Here is a 22,275-nt window from a genome sequence, read left to right on the forward strand (position 1 = left end):
CCCGCCTTATAAGCCCGCTGACAAACAAGCCCCAGCGCGCATGCGCCGCCCCGCCTTTCCCGCCACCGCCCCGCCCCGCCGCTCTCTCCTGAGGGGGAGCGCCCGGAGCCCGGCTGCAGCGGCGGGCGGGGGGCACGGACGGGTTCGGGGACGTCGCGGAGGGGGAGACGACCCCCTGCCGGGGTGAGCCTGCCGGCCTCAGCGCTGCCGAACACCGGTGCCTCCCCCGGTTGGGGGGGAGGGTAGTGTCTTTTCCACTGCTGGTTTTTTTTTCACCCACCCCCGCGGTGCCATTTCTTGGCTAAACGCTCTCGGTTCGGTTATTTAACGCTGCATTTGTAATTCTGCTGTCTTCCCCAGCGACACGAGGCTTTCAATGAGATGTGTGATGGTGGTGGGTGATCTTCCCCAAGCCGCCGGGCTTTGGGACTTTGCACAGAGGCGCGCCGCTAAAAGTTCAGACTTAAGTTTTCAAAGCATATGCCTATATTTACTGGGTTTTTTCAAGTAAAAAAAAAAAAAAAAAGTCATTCGTATTTTCCTTGACCCGACACCTGGTGGAGGTTCTCATGCTTTTTTATGACCGAAGATGTTCGGTTGTGTGCTGTGGGTGTGTTAGAACTTTTTATGTTTTTGCACCATCTTGTGGTAAACCTTCATACTTCCTTAGATCGTGGAATCGTACAATCATTTAGGTTGGAAAAGACTTTTAAGGTCGTCGAGTCCAACCGTAAAAAGATAACTTGCAACAGAAGCAGAGGTGTTTTATTCCTTCCCTGCTAATGCTTTTCCTGTTGCTCTCACGCCTTTAGATGCAGATGGTCTCATGCGTATATTTATTTGCACGTTTTTCCTCTTTTCTGCGATTTAGAAGGTAACCGTGTCCTCCACGAGTCATAGAAACCACAGCTCCGTCGTCTGTAGTTGCTGTGGGACATCTGAAAGCTGGCAGCCAGGCGGGATGCAGCTTCCATCCACGGAGTTCAGGCCACAGCTCCCGTCCTTCCAGTTCTGGGTTCATTCTCACCCTCCACCTCTCTCGGGGCAAAGAGATGACAAAGAGCACGGCAGTTGCCTTTTCCGGGAAGCTGAAGGCTCAAATCTTGCTGGTCCAGTGGATATTCATGTGGATTTTTTTTGTGTCTATGTAGGTAAGGAAAGGGACCTTCCTACATAGTTGGGGTACAGTGCGTGCTCACTTATTTTCTGATAGGTGTGATGTGTTTTGTGTACTGATTACATTTGCCCATTCCAGGCTTCTTGGAGAAGTATTTTATCAGTACTTTGCTAAGCTGCTGTAAACCCTCCCCTGTACATCATCTGCAGACCCTGTAGCCCTAACTTGCCTCCCCTCTCACTAGGATTCCTGTCTTTTGCTGATCCATTTCTGGACGCACGACTTGAGAATGCCACAGCCGCTGTTGGGATGTGGGAAGCGCGCCAAGCATTTCGTGCAAGTGGGCTGTTAGGAAGATCCACACCATTGTGAATTCGTGGGTCATCTTCTAGGTCTTTAGGTTTTGCCAGTTTGCAGACAGTTATGTGTCCTGACCATGCGTCATACCGAGCAGCAGACAGCTCTTTCCTGTTCCTGGATTGCTGTCTGGAGGAAAATGCAGTGGATGGTAGCCCTGCTTCTTCAGGCATGCTGGACATGTTGCAAACACCACCGATAAATCTAAATTTTCACTGCAACAGTGAGACAGCTGCAATTTGGAGCAATTTTTGAGGGCTGCAGGCGTGGTCGAGCCTTCTTGTATTTTTTCTGAACGCCTGGAACTGAGTCCACTGAAGTTAGTGGGACATTTGGATACCCATGCAATGCAAAACCTCACAATCTTTGAAGCTCTCTAATTTCCATATATTGCTATGCTGTCATTGTGAGTTAATTAAAAAATATCCTGAGTGATCAGATGTGCTGATTTACATGAAAGTTGACCCAGTTTTCAAGACTAATTCTAAATTCCTGTTAAAACTTGGTGGGGAAAAAAAAAAAAAAATTCCATATTCACTCTGTGCTGTGTACCTATACGCACCCAAAGCGTCTGAGCTGAGACCTGCTTTTGTTTGAAATAATGACCCTTCTTCTCCTAGTGCCTCAATCAGGAAGCTTTTATGTGTTTTGTTTTAATTCATCCCTATTATCTCTCCCCTAAAACAGGAGTCTCCTTCCTGCAGCCCTTCACCTCTGTGTCCTTTGGGTAAGGAGAATGGATGGGGAACAGCATTTCCTGTGTTGTATCCTGTTGGTTATCGTGGACACAGCTATAAACACCCAAGGCACAAGATTTTGTTATGAATCTGGCGCTATTTGGTACGTTAACTTAAAGTCTCAGATTCAGGTGAGGTAAGAAGCTCATGTCTAGCAGACACTTTTAGACCTGGTGAGTTCAGAAAAGAGCTTTGAGTTCACCAGAACAGAAATCAGCACACAAATGAAACAATCCGTATCTTGGTCTCTTGTGTAATATATATGTGTATTTATACAAAAATCTGCTTTTTGCCCACTTGCGCTTGCTCTCCTGCCCGTCGCTCACCCACTCGCCCATCTCCTTCCCCTGCTTGTGTCTCTGGGAGCGATTCAGCCGGGGTGGGTGCCCGCTGCTCAGCCCTTCTTGCTGCTGGCCGCCCACCTCCTCCTACCCGGGTTGTCCTGACTTGACTGAGCCTGTTTCCCATCAGAAGTGCCACACACCGTCTCTTTACTGCTCTTCTTTCTGGTCCCACACCGGATTGTTTCCAGACACCTTCTAGATCACCGCACCGTTATATATGGTTATATGTAATTTAAATCTGGAGCACTAGAAAGGCTGACACAATTTGGTTAAGGGTGTGTTATGAATGATAAACTTTACATCAACCGTTCTGCAGAATGACATTGTATTCGAGTGTATTCATGCGTTTCCCACATCCTGCCGAAAGTCACACATACATACAGTCTCTTCAGCTTTTTTTTTTAAATACTTCTCATAGTGTGCTATTAATTTTATTTTCGTCCTCGTAATTTATATGTTTCGTGCCATCTTGTGGCAAATGAGGTGAACTGCCTGCACCGCCTTTTAGCAGTCTTTTGCCTGTGCATTCCTGCAAACCTGCCATTCATCGGTGGAGTCTTTGTGTCAAAATAAAATGTCCTTTTAAAAATCTAATTCTGCTTTTTTTTAATGGATAACATGCTATGAAGTGTAACTAAAAGAGGTATTTAGCAGTTGTGTTCAGACGTTTAGTTAACTCTAAAGGTTAGTTAATTTTCAGGAATTAAGTTTTTATTTTTTTAAATGAACTGCCCTTTAGTTAAATATTAAAAGTTTTATAGATCCTGAAACAGGATTTTAAAAAGTGAATGCAAAGATCATCAAGCCTTATAATTTTAGATCAACAATAGGCAGTGAAGACTTAGTTTGTACAACACTTAGAGTGGTTATTATTTGTCAGGAGCCTCCAATAATTTTCTCAGGCCCTGTACATGATAAACTGCATAGAAGTCCGCATAAAGTTTAGAAAAATTAGGTCCAAATCTTTTTTGTTTTTTTTTTTTGACTGGCAAAAACCATGAAGGTGATGCTCTGTCTATTATTGGAGTCAGTAGCTCCAAGGAAGATGGCAATATTCCAGCCTCTATAAAGAGATAAAGATTAGACCTCACTTAACGAACCATTTCCTGAAACTGGCAAGCTGTCCCTTGTATGCCTTTTCTTTTCCTTTTTTTCTTTCCTTTCTTTTTTTTGTGGAAAGAGGGGAAAGAGGAGAGAAAAGTTTGTCAGAAGATTATGGAAAATTAGGGAAAGAAAGAAAAAAAAATCCTGGCCTGCTGGGTAATACAGATTGCACTGCCTGAGAATCTGCCCTGGAAACTGTTGAAAAGTAGTACTGATTCATCTGAATACATAATACTGATTCATCTGAATTTAACTATTCCAGTATCGATGACTGCATGGTGTCACTATGCTCTGCTCTGCTTCTGAGAGGTCCACACGGTTCACACCTTAGCTGGAGAGTTTAGGCAACCTACAGGGATAATCCTTCATGTTGCAGACTGCTCTGCAGGCTGAGATCCAGTAAAAGGATGTGGATGTAGAAATGGGCAGAATTTAGGTCACCAAACGCAAAATCAATATTCTAAAAATTCCTGATGAGCTTTCACCCAGTCTTGGAGGTCTTTTATTTATTGTAAACTTTGTTGAGTGCCTAGATTTGCACTTTTGTACATGCCCAGAGCTGTCCCAGCCTTGACATGACCAGTGTGTTCATGGTGAAGGCCACTCGAAATCCAGATATTAGGAATTATTTTGCTTTCATCCCATTAGTGTCTTTATCTAATCTGACTTCTTGGCATGCACTTGATAAATCTGCAAGGATGGGTATGATACACAATGACCTTGAGAACAGTCATTACTTTTTCTAAAAGCAAAGCCAGCAAAGCTTGCAGTGCTCTCCTGACTCATTAATCAATAAACTAGCGTTAATAGGAAGATCCAGATTCTTCCCCCATCTCCTTAGAGACCATCCTGACATATTATCTGGCTTAGGGTGGAGAGGGTGTTTGCCCCTCTTTTTGAAGCTGTTTCAGTGTGCAGCAGAGGATGGTCTCGAGAGAGTGTCAAAGCGGATGCTACATGTCGTCTGCTGGTTAAGGTGTTTGTATCGAAGGGAGAATCCTGGAAAGAAAAAAAAAAATATTCCACGATGGTTTCTATATTTCATGCAGTGAATGAATGGAAAATGTGAAATGTACTTAGAAAGTTCTCTTAACAGACTAATTTCTGGTCATCCTTTGTTGTATCTGATCCTCAATTCATCCATAACAATAAGAGGAATAAAATTTCTCCTCCTCATACCTGTTATGAGGATACATTTGTGAAATATTGTCACATTACAGTGTGGAATGGTGACATATACCGTCATGTTACAAAAACGTGGATCTATGTACTGCAGCCCTGAGGCGCTGCTTCTAAAAACTCCTGGATGCAGAGGGATATCTACAGACCTTCCTTTTGGTACTGTCCGCACTGGAATGGCTGTTCAGCTGTCAGTGCTGTGGTAGAGAGAAGAGAAAATTTTACTAAGTAGGCTTATTTTGGGTTTGGTTTTATAATGGAGAATGCTATACTCAATGATGTAAAGAAATTTGGAGTTTGTGAAACTGGTTCCTGAATTTGAAGGAATCAGGAGCTAGGAGCAGCTTCCTCTGGTCCATATCTGTATCCTTGCAGAATAGTATTTATTAGCGAGAAAGAATGTGCATAACAAAGAGCTGTGTTTCTGATCATTCTGTTTTCAGAAGGTACAAACTATAAGTAAGGAAAGTATTCAAACTGAAACTTTTAGTTTGCAATTTTTAGTTAGAGTTTTTTTTTTTTACTTCTAAAGATTTGCTAAGTAATCATTTAGAATAACTTGAGTTCTGAGGTGTATTTACTATTAAAAACAGAACTTGAGTTATGTATTAATCATGTTAAACTGAATGTTTGCAAGTTTTGGGTTGACAAAATAGTTGCTAGTGCTGTTAAACTGAGAAAACAAACAGTTAAATACATATTTAAACTAATCTGTCCTGGAAAACAAAGGACAAGCTTACTGTTGCAGTCAGTAATATATAAGCGTGTGCTTGAAATACTTACTTCAGAGACGACGATGGATAGTCAAACAGGGGCCAGAGCCAGAGTACTAAGTATAGTTTAGGAGGGATGTGGTCATGTTCTGCACTGGGTTTGGTTGTCCCTGTTGTTGCTCCCTGCTCCCCCTAAAGCGTTTCCCCCTTCTTGCCTCACAGCCACTTCATCTGCAGGCTCCTGCCAACTCCTCCATCTCCTGCCAAAAGGGCTGGCACTGTGACTAAGCTGGGGATTGTGTCTGAGCCAGTCTGGGTCTATTCAGAGCCATTCGGTGTTTCAGCAGGGCACTCCCTCTTCTGAAAGCACGCTGCAAAGATACCTGAGCTGATGCTGCAGAGAGCAGGCGCTGGTTCAGCAGAGCTTGGGCTGTAGGCTTTGCCTCACATCTATTTTATCCTTAGATAGGCTGCCTGTTATGTTGAAACCATCTCTTTGGGGTCTGTGCCATAGCTGCAGAGCCTCCACACCTGGCTCATGGTTATGTACAAAAAACATAGAAAGAGGTATTCCTTGAAAAATGTGGGATAGCTGCCGTTCCTCAGCTTTTTCTTTTAATGAAAACTTCATAGAAGGTCTTTGGCAAGGATATGAGAAATGGCAAGATTATGAAATCCAAATGACCTAGGAGTGATTAAGCTACAAAATAAAGAAGGCCACAAACCATACTGGGAGCCCAGGACGCAAAATGTATTACATAGTTGTTCTGATAACGTTTGACCGTATGCTGCCTTGTGCTCGGGTCATGGTGGTACTAAGGACAGGGCTCCACCGTTCTCTCATTAATACTGCTTTTGCACCCTCTCTTTCCACATTTATCTCTTCTTACTAGCAGGTTGCAGATAAATCTTGTAATACGTGTGGCTATACAAAATCCCTGGGGTTTTTTTTGTATGTTTGTCACAGGATCTTTCCCAACATTCAGTAAAAGCAGAAGAAAGATTCTGAAAGTATTTGGACTAGAGCTTTGTAAGAAAACTAAGAATTTTTTTATTCCCCTTTCTTTTGGTTCATCAAAGGACACTCATCAGCTTCGTGTTTCAAAATGGAAAGTTATATACTGTGATTTTCTCTCCAGAAATAAGCTGTTATGGTTTTTGGTAAGCAAGGATTGTAGAAGAGGTAATATCTTTTATTAGACTAATTTATAGTGTGGAAAAAGAACAGACCAGCTCTCGGCACACCAGCTCTTCCTTGCTCAGTTTCAGACCTTTAGTAAGGCAGTATTTTTAGAAAGAAAGCGACCCTGAGGCAAGCTGAGTTCTGTTTTAGACCATCTATTTCACTTCAGCTTTCTGAGCTAAACGAATAAGCACGTCCAACCTGCCTTTACTAGAGAGATAAGCATTTCAGCGACAAGAGTGATGGTTATCACTGTTGGGGAGGCCATGCTACTCTATTTCTGGCCCCTTACGCAATGTGGAAGCGATGCCTCTCTCCGTTTTGCTGGCGAGTGCTGTAAAAAAGTGAAGACATGGACTCTGTACACCCCTTGTCATCTCAGCAGCTCTGTGGGGAGGGTTTCCAAGGCGTGCAGAAATATACAGGGTGCTCAGCACTGCGAGTCAGCCTTCACGCCCACACCAAAACCGAAATGGCAGGGGGTGATGGCTGTGGGTATGAGAGCAGTACTGGGCTTTGTGCTGGAACCTCAGGGTGTGATGACGCTCAGACAGAAAAAGATAGCGCAAAAGCACAGTGATGCAGGATGGTCTAGTCAGCACGGGCGTTTTAAGGATTTTTGGTAACTTTTAGTGTTAGTGGGTAAAGTGGTCACACCGAAGTGCTTGTGAGCAGGGGAAGAGTACAGAGGAAATTACGAGAGAGGGAGCTATTGGCAGAAATGCTTCACAGATGAGCATGAAGTATGTCTCACAATCAGCTCCTTGGTGCATCTTCTGTTACACAGAACGGGCCAAGTTTGAATGAAAGAAAGGATTTAGGCATTCGAAGTGGAGCTTAGGCAGAACTGTGATTGTGGGAAAAAGGCAGACTGTGATCTTGGGAAAATCCCTGCCTGATTCCTGCCTGTCCTTTGAGGCACTCTGTTTCAGAGGCACCTCAAAGGTTTATTAGAAAGTTTTGCATGGCTCATTTTTGCCAGAGCTGAGCAGCTTGGTCTTCCTCTTATTCGAGCTGATCAGGATCCAGAAACTGGGCATTTGCTGGCTACCAGCCCTAAGGGACACAACCTGAAAAATTATCTTAATTATGCCTTGATGACATTCAAGTTGTATGACAGGTATGTTCGTGAGCACGCGCTTGTCAAATTCATTAGGGACAGTTTGCAAGGCAAGGCGACTCCTCTTCCCTGCTCCACTTGTAGCAGCCATCTGGCAGATGGCAGCACTTCGTTATGCTGCGTTTTCCTGTGGGAGGCAGCCCCTCACACTGTGCTGTATGCTCGTGGGGTTCAGCCATCACCACGGAGTGACGTGCAGCAGGGTCCCCAAAAGTGAGTCTTGCATCCTGTGTCTGAAAGTTTGTATGTCTGCAGGCTGCTGTAGTTGACAGCATACTTCTGAGTTCCTCTCAGGTACTCTGGTTTTAAAAAACAGAAGAACAGGGGACTGGCCTTTATCGTTCTTTTGGTTTTTTAATAGTTCTTTTTCTGGTTTGAGGGTTTTTTTGGGGGTTGGTTTTTTTCATACAAAGGCCATATAAAAGCAGGAGGGGGGTCTAGGCTGATATGTAAAATTGTACCAAATGTAATTTGTGCAGAGAAAGCTGTACTCTTCCGTTGGTGTGGCACAGTGTGTGTGCGGTTCTTCTTTTCATGCTACCTGACATGCCAGAAAATGCACCTTTTTTTTTTAACCCATCTGAAGTTTTCCTCTCTCCAGGCTGTGGATCCCAAGCAAGCAGATATGCTTCTCTGCCACCCCAACTCAACAGCTATGCAGCAGCAAGATAAGACTGGTCTGTGTCCTCAGGACATATTTGTGGGCTACCACAAATAGGTGTGGATTCAGCGTAACATTGCTTATGAGTCTCATTCTCAGATGCTTAATTCTCCATACATACTGTGTCTGGACCTAGCAGAAGTGCCTGGATTCAGTGCTAGGTATTTAAGTGAAACATGTAGTTAGAGTTTCTCTCTGGTTTTCCAGGAACCACCAGTTTCGGCAATGGCATTCTTAATTTTACTGGACTGTGAGTTTCTTGCTCACTTGTAGTGACTCATACTTTTTCACTACCATGCTGGGTGAAGTATGAAAGTGAGTGATAATTTGGGGATTTTTTTTTTTTTAACCTTAAGAATGCCTTCATTAAACGAGCAGCATTTTTATGAAGACCCAAGATGATCTGAGTAACACTGATCTAGATGATCACTGATCTTCATACACTGAAGCTAGTAGCATTACTGTTTCCTCCTTCCCTCCCATTTTTGTCTGTGATGATGACATGGGTACTAAGTAATGGAAGAAACGCTTCAGACTTTCCTGTTACTCCAAGAGATTAAACCTTTCCTCCAGGTATAGTTGCGTACATTCACTGAAATCACCAACACAGCAGAATACAGAACATGGAAATTACAAAGAAGTGAAATATTAGGTGACAAAACTTGTAATGGCATTCATATGTTCAGATCAATGTAAGTGATGCAGGTTAAGACTATTTTTTTCCCTGAAGTTTCTGTAATAATGGGTAACCTCATTTGACAGGGTTTAAGTGTCTTCCACCAGTTTGCACCCTGTGAAGTCTGCGAAAGAGGAGTCCTTTTCAACAGAATGGCAAAATTGTATGGAGAAAAAAAAAACTTAGTTGAGCAGGTTTGAAGATGGTGCTCTGCTGAGACTGTTAATTGTTATTTTGATGGCCTACTGGGGATGCTTAAAATCACCTTCACACTGAAGACAGAAACTAACATACCTCCCATGTGAAACTACTTAAGAGGACCATCATGTGTAGCACAGCGTTACGCTAAATTTCTGACACTGCTGTGGCTAAATCTGATTTACACGTCTGCTACCTTTCACCCAACATGGGTAAGTGTTAAAATAGCCACTGGAGAAGGAAAATGCATGTTAAGATTTAATGACCCATGGTCCTTGCTGAGAACTTGACCAAGAAAAATTCCCTGCACTCTGGCAAAAGGACACGCAGACATATTTCTTGGATTGATTGTGACTGGTGCACAGCAGGACTCCCAAAAGATGTAATGCTTCACTGATAGAGGTGTTGATTTATCCTTCAACAACAGCATCGAAATTTTTGCAACTTCTCTACTTAAATAAATCAGTCAAGGAGAGAGCTTGCTACTGTGTAACATATGGAGTTGTCAGTAGTTTTTATCTTTGAAACCGCTATTAATATCTTTTGGGAAAAGAGTTACACAAAGAAGGCAGCAGAGCAGTAACATTAAGTAGGCACTGATTAAGGGGACATTAAGGGCCTTATTAACTGCTGCAGTGCAGGGAAAGGTAATGTTGAGCAGCTAAATTATAGAAAACATGACAAATGTTGTTGTCACATATTTTCATTCATTAGGGCCGAACAACTCTCAGACCTTCAAGCCCAAGTTCCCCTCCAGGGTTTGTCGGTGAGCCTCGTGTGGCTTCAGTAAAGTTGTTTAACAAATTAATTGTTGCAGCAACCTCAGCAGTGATTCTCAGGAGGGTTGCAAAGGGTGAAAGTCCCATTTTCCTGCTGAGGAAACAGAGGAACGCAAAGAATCCCAACTCACCCAACAGTTTCACATCTCCCACTGTTAGAGATGACAAAATACTTTAGCAGTTTTTCCACCTTTTTCTTCCTTTTACTTTTTTTTTTTATTGGATAAGGAGCAAACATCCCTCAGCATTGTACTGTTACCTGAGGAGATTAAGAATCAGCTGAGCGGAAGATCCAAGTGGCCCAAATTAATGAAGCATTAGAGAAGTCAACAAGCCTGATCAATGTAATATGCAGTTTGGTAGTTCAGCATAATGCTCTTCCCAGCAGACAGTATAATTGTTTTGAAACTAACCCTGCGCAATAAAGTGCTTAAGAAATACTCGGAAAAGTTGTTGAAGAACAAGAAGTCCCAGCACAAGGTCTTTGGCTGCTATACGCTGGCAAAGTTCATCTATGTCATCTATCAGTTGCAGTGCTATTCATTGACGTTCACCATGACTGTTTTGTTTTTATGCATGACTGTGTGTAGATCTGTTTGGAAATAAAGCCTAGCTCGCAATTTTTGCCTAACTGGGTGAGTCTGAGAAAGTTCTGGAGTTTTTCTCATCTACCAGTGCAGGTTTTTTTATGTAGATGGATTTTTTTTGTCTTTTTAATCTGAAGCAAATTTCTTATGTATGTGACAATATACTCACCAAGAATAGGTTCTTGCATATGTACCTGAGTAACACCATTAAATAACCAAAATGAAATATGTTTGATGGTATCACAAGTAATGGGGAAAAAAAGCAATTGTCTTCGAGGAGAAAAAAAATGCTCGTATGTCATCTGACAATACGTATTAAAATAGTGAAGTTCTTGTTAATAAAGGAGAGCAGCTAAAACAGGTGATAGTGTGTACTGTAGATCCCAATGTTAGCACTTATACTGAAAGCATCTAAAATTACAAAATAGTGGAAAAAGAAGGATGTAAAGTATAGTGATCTCAGTCATGGTAATTAGTATTATTAGTTTAAATAAGTTTAAGCAAATACAAAGAGGATAAGTAAAGAAGAAGAAAAAGAATGAGGATATGGTGGGAACTGGGAATATTGTGAAAAGTTTTCATGGCAATTCAGGGGAGCTGTGCTGAATACTTACTATTTCTGGGCCGTGTTTGTCTATGGTGGGCAGTAGTACTAGTGTTTCCCTGAACTCACTCATATTGGTGTAATATGTAACTACTGCCAGTTTTCATTTCAGGTGTTTATGGATTGTGAATAGCACTTGAATTACAGGAGTGTGTTTTCTGCACGGCCACTCGCCGTGAGAAAGGAAGGGAGCAATTAAAAGTGATTTTGCACAATGCGCGAAGCCAGACCTTTGCTCATTAGCTGGGTTTTATTGCCATCTGGTGGCTGCTTGTGTGTGGTTCAGAAAGAGTAATTGTGAATTGTTCACATTTTGTGTGCGGGTAATCGTATAATTTCAAAAAGCATAAAATCAGCAGCTGTGTAAACCATTTTGAGTGTATTTAGGAATTGCTCTGATATATATAATAATCTATATAATATTATATATAATACTCTATACTAATACGTAGGATGTAAATACTGTGAGATAAGGATACATGTGACCGAATGCAGCCTAAAGTCCTGTTGACTTCAGTAGTAATAAAAATACAATGTGCCACGCAGCATCAGGGATTTGCTATTCTCTACAGTTGTAACATAAAGGCCAAAAGAAAATTTCAGATATCATAAAATGAAAGAAGATACTTGAGATCCTGAAATGCTCATTGAATGAGTTCTTTTTTTTATGAGGATATGTATGGTGCAGCATTTGCCAAACCCAGCTTATATTTTTAGTTCAGCATCTTCAGTTGCTACCCTGTCTGCTACACTCAGGTACTAATAATAGATATTATTTTTTAATCTCATTGATATCTTTGTATATGTTACTTTGCCATTTAGTCTCACACATGGTTGTAATTTTATCAGAAATGCAAGTTTCAGTGTACATAAAGGGCTTACCCTGAGATTTCAGTTGCATTCTGCATGGGCAGGAATAACTGCCACTCTTGTGTAAAGTTTGTGATTATTTTTTTTTTTTATGGCTTGTTAAAAGCAGTCATTCACCACTTCTCTGTAGTCCACCTTATTTATTCCATGTTCTGATAAGAGAAAATCCTTCAGGAAATGTTTAAATCAGCATCCTGATCAGGTTTTGTGTAAGTATATTTTAGACAGAGGGAGGAAAAGATGTTCTTTTCAATGCAAAGCCAGAAAAATGTTGTGTCCATTTCATTGGGCCCTAACTTTTGGATGGAGATTTAACGTGATCCCCAATATAACAACAGTGTAAGCATCCTGACAATAGGAAGATAAATAAGGGGGAAGATCCTTTTGAAGGTGACAAATATAAATGTAGGTTTAAAGTATAATTTGTATGGGTTTTAGTTCCCTGTGCCTGCCCCCTGACACGCATCTGCGTTTGGAGTGTATGAACTAAATAGAGACTTCATCATAAAGCTTGCCTGATGTTCAGAGTTGGTGAACACAAAGGCTTTCCCTTGCATCAGCTGGTAGCCGCTGCAGCCATCTGCAGTAAAGCACAGCAGCGTGAGGGTCTTTGGCCAGAAGATGCATCATTGGTGGTGCCAGCGGCAGTGCATCTCCAACGCGGGAGGTGGGCATGTGCTACCTGAAATGAATCAAAGCAACTGAAGAAAGCCTTGGCTATCCCCAAGAGTCATTCAGCTACACTTGAGCTATATTGCTGATGTCATGTCCACCGTCCTCACTGTGCTCTTTCTTGTGATACTATTTTTATTGGGCTGTTCTTTCCCATTGCTGACACTGAGGTTATTGTCTGCTAGGTTTTCCTTCATGCAAACTCTCGCCTTTATTTCTGCTGCTGTCCACACTGTTTGGTACTTTAAGCCTCATTTGCTACAGTCTTTTTTTGTCCTCTAAACTGTCATCCATGTTTCTTCAGTCTATACTGGAAAAAAATAATTCACTGCATCTGCCACTGTTATTAAATCAAATCCTTTAAAAATACATATCTTGGTATTCACTGATCATTCATTACCAGAACAAGGAAACATTTTGAAACAGACCTTCTCCTGCTAATTTTTTTTTTTTAAGTATATTCCTTCCTATCACACAGCGCTACCAGAAAATGTGCTCTCCCCTTCTCTACCATGAATTTCCTGCTGTGCGGTCTCATTCTAGTCGTAAAGAGGGTGTCAGAGAGGGTGTCTGCATTTCTCTGAGTGTTGTGAGCATCACTGTTTTAAAGCCTAGCCTTCTGCCCCTGTATGTTTTACAGAAAAGTCAGTATCTCGTAACTTCCAAGAGTAACATCCTCAAGGCAGCCAGCTCAGCTGAGCAGGTGGAACTGGTGGCAGTTAGATGGGGGACCATTGCCAGGATTGCCTCTGCCAGACTGATTTCATACGATTCTGCCTTCCTCACCATGGCAGCTGGTGAGGTTGATTTGCACCTCAGGACTTATTTCCGCAGGGCATTGTGGACCTTGTTCACCCTTACACAAAACCTCCTCATGTTGCCTGACGGAACACTTTTGGGCTCCTATTATTTTTCCTTTTAGAGAAAGCTGCAGGGCTGTTGATGGTTATGGTCCTCTCACATTTATATTAAAGATGGTCCCTGTTTCTATTGAAAATACAGAAATGTGCAAAATGCCCTTGCACTTCAGCTCTTACCTAGAATGCATCCTGGACAAAACCAGGAGTGGTACTGAGTACCTGCTATGTCAGATTTGAGAGTTAGGCTCTACCTTTCTGTTTCCAGATCCTGCCCCAAGGGAGGAGGGAGTAATTGTAGTGAGTCATTAGGGGAGGGAATAAAAGGGGGTAGTATGAGACAAAAAATTGTCGGGGTAGATAGGACAAAGTAAACTTTATATAAGACATTATATAAACCTTGGAGCTGACGCCTGAAGTGATACATTAGGTTAAATATAATTAGTCCATCACTGGGTATTGCAGTATATGTAATGCATGAAGTGTTAATCTTAATTTACATGTTGGCCATTAATAAGAGGGTAGACGTGTACCTCACAGCTCGATATTGTAGGTCTATGGTAGTGCCTTCTGCAGCACATCAGGGGCTAAACCAGTACCCTTCTTCATCCTGCTTAGCATTGAGCTGGAGAGTGAGAATTTCATGCTGCTGTAGTCTTTGATAGCTAGAGGTCATGCTGCTGCTCAGCAGAGGAACTGGCTCAGCCACTGCCAGCCAGCTGGTAGAGCATTTGTAGGAGCATTAATGCCAGCAGACATACTTTGTACAAAATATGTAAGACCTTGCTTGCCATCTGTAAGCTAGCTTCTTATAAGTTTCAGTTGGGGGAAGAAATATGTTGATTTCCTCATATTGTTCTGTGTCTGTTTATATTCCCAGTGACTACGGGAGTGTTACACAAGCAAGAATGGCAGAAGCTTTGAATTTTAAAGAGGTTGCAAAACAGCAGCGTGGTGAGATGCAGTGGCCCTGCTTGACCCTGACACCAGAAGAAATTTCCTGATTCCATCGTTAGTTCAGGGATTAGAAAACAGGGGTGTGGACCGAAAACTCAGACAGGAATTGTATTAAAACCAGCTGCCTGAGGAAGCATTGCTGTCCTTGCAGGAATGGGTGGTAGCCTGAAGCTAAGTGGGAAGGGGGAGTTTGAGTATTAGTTTATGTAAACCCCTTAATTTATGGTACTTACAGCCTAAGATTGAAGGAAAAAAATTCCTTGGATAACAGGAGGTGTTATGAAAGACTTTTCCAGTGCCACTCCTGCTCAAGGAACAGTTTTATTGAGAAGCTGTTTTTACTGTAGGTGACAAAACTATCTACTGCAGGATATCAGTAAAGAGATCATAGCAGGATTAAAATGGCTTATATAATAATTTAATTAATAACAATTGAGTTCCATTCTTAAGATAAGAAATTATAAAATACTTATAGACTGAAATTCTACTGAGAACAAGGAAGCCTCTAGTGCTTGGCTTTCCAAAATAGCCAAGTATCCAGTATGCTGTGCTGTACTGGAAATCTGATTTACCAACAAGCAAAAAATAGAAACCTTAATCACAGGTCTTCAACTAATGGTCTCATAAACTAAGTGGAAGTAAATTTCTTTGTAGTCATCATATTCCACAAAATTGCCTTCCTGCCCTACTTTTCCCCCAAAACACATTTTGTTCAGTTTGCCTGCAGAAATACTTACTGGGCAAAAGGCAGTCTTGTCCTTCCTGTGCTACTTGGATTTATTGTTTGTTACATTAGATGCTCCAGTAGCTTTGTCACATTGATGTTCACTTAGTTCTCTAGAGGCATTTGATATGGATACAATTTAGAGAATTAAGTTAAACTTCTAAATTCTGTTATTAATAAAAATAGCTGGTTGCCTTTGAGGACAGCTCAAAGCACCTAAGGTAGATTTCTCCATAAGACACTGTAGTGAAAAATACATGAATACAGAACAGGAGCCTACAAAGTCTAACTATTAAAAAACAAAATCAGTTTTTCTAGTCTTCTAGATATGTGAAATGGGCAAGAAATTAGCTCACAGTGAAACCTGGCAGATTTTTCCAGGTCATCACACTGCTGGTCAATAATACCCATGTCATGGTAGGAACAGCAAAAGCCTTGGATAAGATGTCAAGCTTTATTTTCAGTGCTTCTTGTACTTTTTCTTTTATGAGCTCTAAACGCTGACTGTCAGTGGTGGGACCTATGGCTATAATGAAATGTGTTTGTAAAGCACGCCGTGTCCCTCGCATGGAAGCCACAACAGGAATGCAAAAACAAATACTTGTGGTGGGACCTATAATTCAAGTCAAACATGCTTGTAAAGTGCATTGTGCCCTTTGAATGGAAGTCACAATACAAAGGCGAAAGCAAACACCTTTTTTTTGAACAAACAGTTCTAGATTGCATCGAAGTCTGAAACAGGCAACAAGTTTTAGTCAGCCTTTTAGCTTGATGCTGGCAGGGTTCTGTCTAAACAGTTTGTGCCTGTACACTGTACCATTAAGAATCAGTAACTACAAAAGCCAAAAATATTTTTTGTCCTCTCCAGGGACCTAGTTTTCTGCACGGTTTTTCTGTAACCATTTCAGGAACTGATTTCTCTCCTGCTGTGCAAATGGCATCCCCTTGGCCATTCCTTATCGACTTGTCTGGCCAGTCCTCTTTCCTTCTGCTGAATCTTCAGCCGAATATTTCAATGTACATTACTTGCATCCTTTTGATTGTGTACTCATTCCTGTTGTGACGGTGTGGGATAATTTTTCCACTTTTCCCTAAATGGACTTAAAGTATCACAACAGTAAAAATGCCATACAAAAGCAAATGAGATTCTGCCTTGCTCAGTCAAGGTTGTCCCCCACTTCATTATAAGGATGATTTTTGATGATGTAATGTAAGTGGACCCAAATAAGTTTTAATTTTTGACAGGTCTATGTATTGGAGTAGGCCTTTACTAAAAATTGCATCTGTATTTTTACTACAATTAAAGAAGTGGGTACTCTGCTTATTTAAGGCTAGTATAAGCCTGCTCTAAAATAGGTGGTATAGATTGCTGATTTTTAAATGCTGTGCCCCAAAAAGCTAATGCCTCACTAGCAGCTTAACTTGTACTAGTGTGAAGGAAACAGCATGATGTTTACATACCAAACACCAAATGTATTTAGGTACCCACATTTATAGGCAGGTATGTTTAATGTATGCAAAGTCTTCGTGCCTCTATATTTTGCATGTATAGTCAGCAGCAGTTGGGTAGCCAGTACCACAAAGGTGTATGTGAATCCTTCTGCAAATGTGGTCCAGGGACAATGTATATTAATAGTGCTGCTATTTACGTACCAACAGTGGTACGTAAGCTTGGAGCATGAATCATTTAGTTAGGACTCAAATATTTCATATTCCATCCTACACATGCTGTTCTCGTTTGTTTCATTAGCTGCTTCTGGTATGTTACAGGGGTTATTGTATACTTAGTTACCATTTCTGTTTTGTGATTTCTATGCATTTATGGTTCCAGACACCATACTTACTGTAGTTACTTTGGTTTACATGTGCTTTCAAGCTGTGCTGTTATTGAGCCTAATCTGAAGGCAATCCCTGAAGCCCTGCTCCTGCAAGGTAGAGGAGCAGGTTGATGATTGCTTTTCCAAGCAAACGCTTTCTGAACAAGTTCCCCTGTCAATTTTGATTTGGTACAACTGTTTACGGCACACTTGTGTTGCAAAGATAACTGTTCTTTTGAAGTTCAAGTACTTGTACTGGAATCTCTCCATAATTTATTCACTAGATATCGACTTAAATATCAAGATATATTGAGTACAGACAATTTTTTTATCACTATTTAGGTTCAATAAAATACAAAGTTTATAACAGAAGCTGCCATCTGTGAGCCAGATGAAAGATAAAGATTAGGAGTGTATTTCAAGAAGGTCCCCGGTTAGGGTTTTAACTAATATCCTCTATGGTAGCAATATTCCTGATTTTTATTTTGCATGGAAAAACCAACAAAACAAGCTTTTTAAAGGCAGATAAAAGGTACCACAGAGATAGTGCTAAGTTAGACGCTGCTGTAGAAGAGGAAGCGTAAGAGGAATTACAGCATTAGGTTGCTGGTTGGCCTAATTAAGGGTTTGGATGTCACCTGCATAGGCAGGACATTTTAGCATCTCAGAAAATTTAAAAATGCTGCTTTTGGATTATTGAAATGCATGAGCTGGAAGTGTGGTGGGGTATTTTTTAGGTGGAAAGAACTAAAACTTTCTTCTCCAGCAGCAAGACCTTGCTGAGCAGGTCCTTGCACAAGAACTGCAGCTGGCTGCTGAGTTTATACGTGCTCAGAAGGCAGGGAGGAAAGGTCCAAGAAGTACCTCACTGAGGGGCTGAAGCTTCAGTACAGGCTGTAGCAATAGCGTTAAATACGCAGATTGGCAGTGATGGAAGTGTGTGTGTGTATGCTACAGAAGAAGGCAGGAAAACAGATCCCATTTTATTGCTAACTACAGATCTCTCTTTTTCAAGTTATGCTTCTTTCATGTTAATTAGACCAAAAAGCTCATCAGGGGAAGAGACTGCGATTCATTGTGTATATATATGGCTTAAGTCTGCGAATCTCGGTCTGGATGTGGGAATGAAAGGAGGATATGTGTCTTGGTGTGTGTGTTATTTTTATTTTACAGCTAACAAAGTTCAATAATTCATTCACCTGTCAGCCTGATTTTCCCTTCAATGAACACTGACATGATTTTTCTTCCCTGTTTTCATTCTTTTGAATGTAGTGTTTTCTGTCTAGATTGTCCCCTGGGACACATTTCTGTCTCTGTATCTTTCCCGCTATAGTACTGTTTTCTGCTTTTCCCATTCACTTTTCTCCTCTGTTTATTCCTGAGGTGGGATCTCCTGTGTGGTTTTTCTCCTATGCCATCACTGTATTTCTGTATTTTATTTACCTTTATTTTTTGTCTTCATCTTTTCCCTTTTCTCCTGTCTCAAGACTATGGTCTGTCTCTCTGCCCGTTATACATCTGCTGCCACTCTTCATCTTCCCATATGTTGTTCCTGGACTAAATCCAGAAAAGTTACTGTGATGCCCCAGCAGCAAGAGCTGCAATGCTTAACTTCTGCGTGCCTGCTACGGGACAGCGAGATGGACCCTTTGTTAAGCCCGGGAGAGTAGATCAACTTCCTGGGAAGGACCCAGAACGTCTAAAATTTTGAGCTGCCTGCAGCAAGTTGATATGGAAGGACTGACATAGGAAGGGGTAGGATTTCAGGCAGAGCATACATACTAAAGTGTATGCTTCAGAAGGACAGCAGAGCTCAGTCTTTGCTTTTACCCAGCATAAGTAGTTTTTCCATCTATATCACAACCTTTTTACAGCACACACCACTTGGCTTGGCAGTCCCCTCCTTATCCTAAGGTGCTAAAACTTGCAGCTCTCCCCTTGGCAGGAATGAGGCTCCATTTACCAGCTACTATGAGATGGGAGTGCTTTTTGCTCCTTTTTTTCACCTGTTTATGAAATAATTCAAGATTTGTTGGGCCAGAGATGTTAGTACAAACCAATAATGTAGGGAAAGAGGTCTGATTCCCACTCCGGGAACTGCTGAGGTAGTAGTATATGGATAAAAGGATCATTGGTTAGATTGGGAAGGAGAATGGTTTCTGACATGAGCAGGCAGGAGAGACCATGTGGCATGCTGCATTTACATACATGACTTTTTCCCTTCCCCAGCCACCACTTGTGTCAGAATAGCAGAAGTTTCAAAATATAACCCTCAATTTACACATTATGCTTGTGCACCGGCTGTGATACTTATAAAGTCACTCCTGTACTGAAATCTGGATCCAAACATGATGCATCGAGCTTGCATAAAAGAGCTCGGGGGTTTTTTCCCCCTCTTTTTCCTCGGCAAGAAACAACCACAGTCAGCTGTTCGCAGTCCCTTCATCCATTTGATTACAGAGTCAGGTATGTCATTCTTCACCAACAACAAAGTGTGCGATGGGCATTGGTATTCAGGAACCATCTGTGCCACCAGCGAAGGTTCAGCAGAGGGCACCCAAATTACTACGAGTTGGAGTCTTGGTTTCTTTTATGTAGAACAGGGTAGGTCATATTGATACCAGACACACACACGTACCGTTCCCCACAGGACCAGACAAAGAGCCAAAGATTTAAATTATTTACAAAATCAGCAATTCTTTATTCTCGCCTTAAAGATTTGAGGGGATGTGGGAATGCACTGGCCAACTGTGCGACAGTCAAGCCTCCTATGTCTCTGAGATAGGTCCTGTTCAAACCCTCAAAGCAAACTCCCATCCCTTATGCTGGAGGTCAGGGTTGACAAACATGCCAACGCAGTCGCTCTTGAAGAGATCTGATACAAGGTGGTTAATTTCTATGAAGCCTTATAAAAATCTGGTGCTCATTGTCACAAAGTGTATCGTCAGTCTATTTTTTTTATGAGTTGAAAGTAACATTTTAGATGTGTGGCATTGTGCTGGTTTTGGCTGGGAGAGAGTTAATTTTCTCCATAGTAGCTGGTATGGGGCTATGTTTTGGGTTTGTGCTGGAAACAGTGCTGATTGATAATACAGAGATGTTTTTGTTATTGCTGAGCAGTGCTGACACACAGTCAAGGGCTTTCCTGCTCCTCACCCCACCCCACCAGCGAGGGGGCTGGGGGTGGGCAAGAAGTTGGGAGGGGACACGGCTGGGACAGCTGACCCCACCGGAATGGCTATTCCATACCATATGGCGTCATGCTCAGCATATAGAGCTGGGGAAAGAAGAAGGAAGGGGAGACGTTCGGAGCGATGGCGTTTGTTTTCCCAAGTCACCGTCATGCGTGATGGAGCCCTGCTGTCCTGGAGATGGCTGAACACCTGCCTGCCCATGGGAAGCAGTGAAGGAATTCCTTGCTTTGCTTTGCTTGTGCGTGTGGCTTTTGCTTTCCCTATTAAACTGTCTTTATCTCAGCCCACGAGTCTTCTCACTTTTACCCTTCCGATTCTCTCCCCCATCCCACTGAGGGGGAGTGAGCGAGCGGCTGGGGGGGGCTGAGTTGCTGGCTGGGGTTAAACCACGACAGACATTTAAAGACTTGGGTATGAGAGCAGAATAAAGCCCCCATAATTGAGGAGGAAGCAGTTAATGACATGCTACGCCACCTGGACACTCACAAGTCTATGGGACCGGATAGGATCCACCCAAGGGTACTGAGGGAGCTGGCGGAGGAGCTTGCCAAGCCACTTTCCATCATTTACCAGCAGTCCTGGTTAACAGGGGAGGTCCCAGACGACTGGAGGCTTGCCAGTGTGACGCCCATCTACAAGAAGGGCCAGCAGGAGGATCTGGGGAACTACAGGCCTGTCAGCCTGACCTCGGTACCAGGGAAAATTGTGGAGTGGTTCATCTTGAGTGTGCTCAACAGGCATGTGCAGGCCAACCAGGGGATCAGGCCCAGCCACCATGGGTTCATGAAAGGCAGGTCCTGCTTGACCAACCTGATCTTCTTCTGCAACCAGGTGACCCGCCTAGTGGATGAGAGAAAGGCTGTGGATGTTGTCTAGGCTTTAGTAAAGCCTTTGACACCATTTCCCACAGCATTCTCCTGGAGAAACTGGCTGCTCATGGATTGGACGGGTGTACTCTTCACTGGGTAGAGAACTGGCTGGATGGCCGAGTCCAGAGAGTTGTGGTGAATGGAGTTTACTCCAGTTGGCGGCCGGTCACAAGTGGTGTTCCCCAGGGCTCTGTGTTGGGCCAGTTCTGTTTAACATCTTCATCAATGATCTGGGCGAAGGGATCGAGTGCACCCTCAGTCAGTTTGCAGAAGACACCAAGTTGTGTGGGAGTGTTGATCTGCTTGAGGGTAGGAAGGCTCTGCAGAGGGATCTGGACAGGCTGGATCAATGGGCTGGGGCCAATTGTGTGAGGTTCCACAAGGTTCAGTGCCAGGTCCTGCACTTGGGTCACAACAACCCCATGCAACACTACAGGCTTGGGGAAGAGTGGCTGGAAAGCTGCCCAGCGGAAAAGGACCTGCGGGTGTTGGTTGACAGCCAGATGAATATGAGCCAGCAGTGTGCCCAGGTGGCCAAGAAAGCCAATGGCATCCTGGCTTGTATCAGGAATAGCGTGGCCAGCAGGAGTAGGGCAGTGATCGTCCCCTGTACTGGGCACTGGTGAGGCCGCACCTCGAATGCTGTGTTCAGTGTTGGGCCCCTCACTACAAGAGAGACATTAAGGGGCTGGAGCGTGTCCAGAGAAGGGCAACGGAGCTGGGGAAGGGTCTGGAGCACAAGGCTGATGGGGAGCGGCTGAGGGACTGGGGTTGTTCAGCCTGGAGAGAAGGAGGCTGAGGGGAGACCTCATTGCTCTCTACAACTGCCTGAAAGGAGGCTGTAGAGAGGTGGGGTCGGTCTCTTCTCCCAGGTAACTAGCGATAGGACAAGAGAAAATGGCCTCAACTTGCGTCAAGAGAGGTTTAGATTGGGTACTAGGAAAAATTTCTTCACT

General features: G+C 42.7%; 1 long non-coding RNA gene across 2 annotated transcripts; it reads left to right on the plus strand.

Annotated features, from left to right (window-relative positions):
- Window positions 1-67: 67 nt before the first annotated feature.
- On the plus strand, window positions 68-13,242 carry LOC142421902 (uncharacterized). Of its 2 annotated transcripts, XR_012779002.1 has the most exons (6): window positions 68-183; window positions 872-1,151; window positions 2,162-2,314; window positions 6,632-6,712; window positions 7,749-7,854; window positions 8,456-13,242. It is a non-coding gene; the product is annotated as an uncharacterized LOC142421902 (long non-coding RNA). The 2 variants fall into 2 exon arrangements; XR_012779001.1 differs by lacking the exon at window positions 6,632-6,712.
- The last annotated feature ends 9,033 nt before the right edge of the window (window positions 13,243-22,275 follow it).

This window comes from Mycteria americana, chromosome Z (genome assembly GCF_035582795.1).
Source record: "Mycteria americana isolate JAX WOST 10 ecotype Jacksonville Zoo and Gardens chromosome Z, USCA_MyAme_1.0, whole genome shotgun sequence".
In the NCBI taxonomy this organism is placed as follows: Eukaryota; Metazoa; Chordata; class Aves; order Ciconiiformes; family Ciconiidae; genus Mycteria; species Mycteria americana.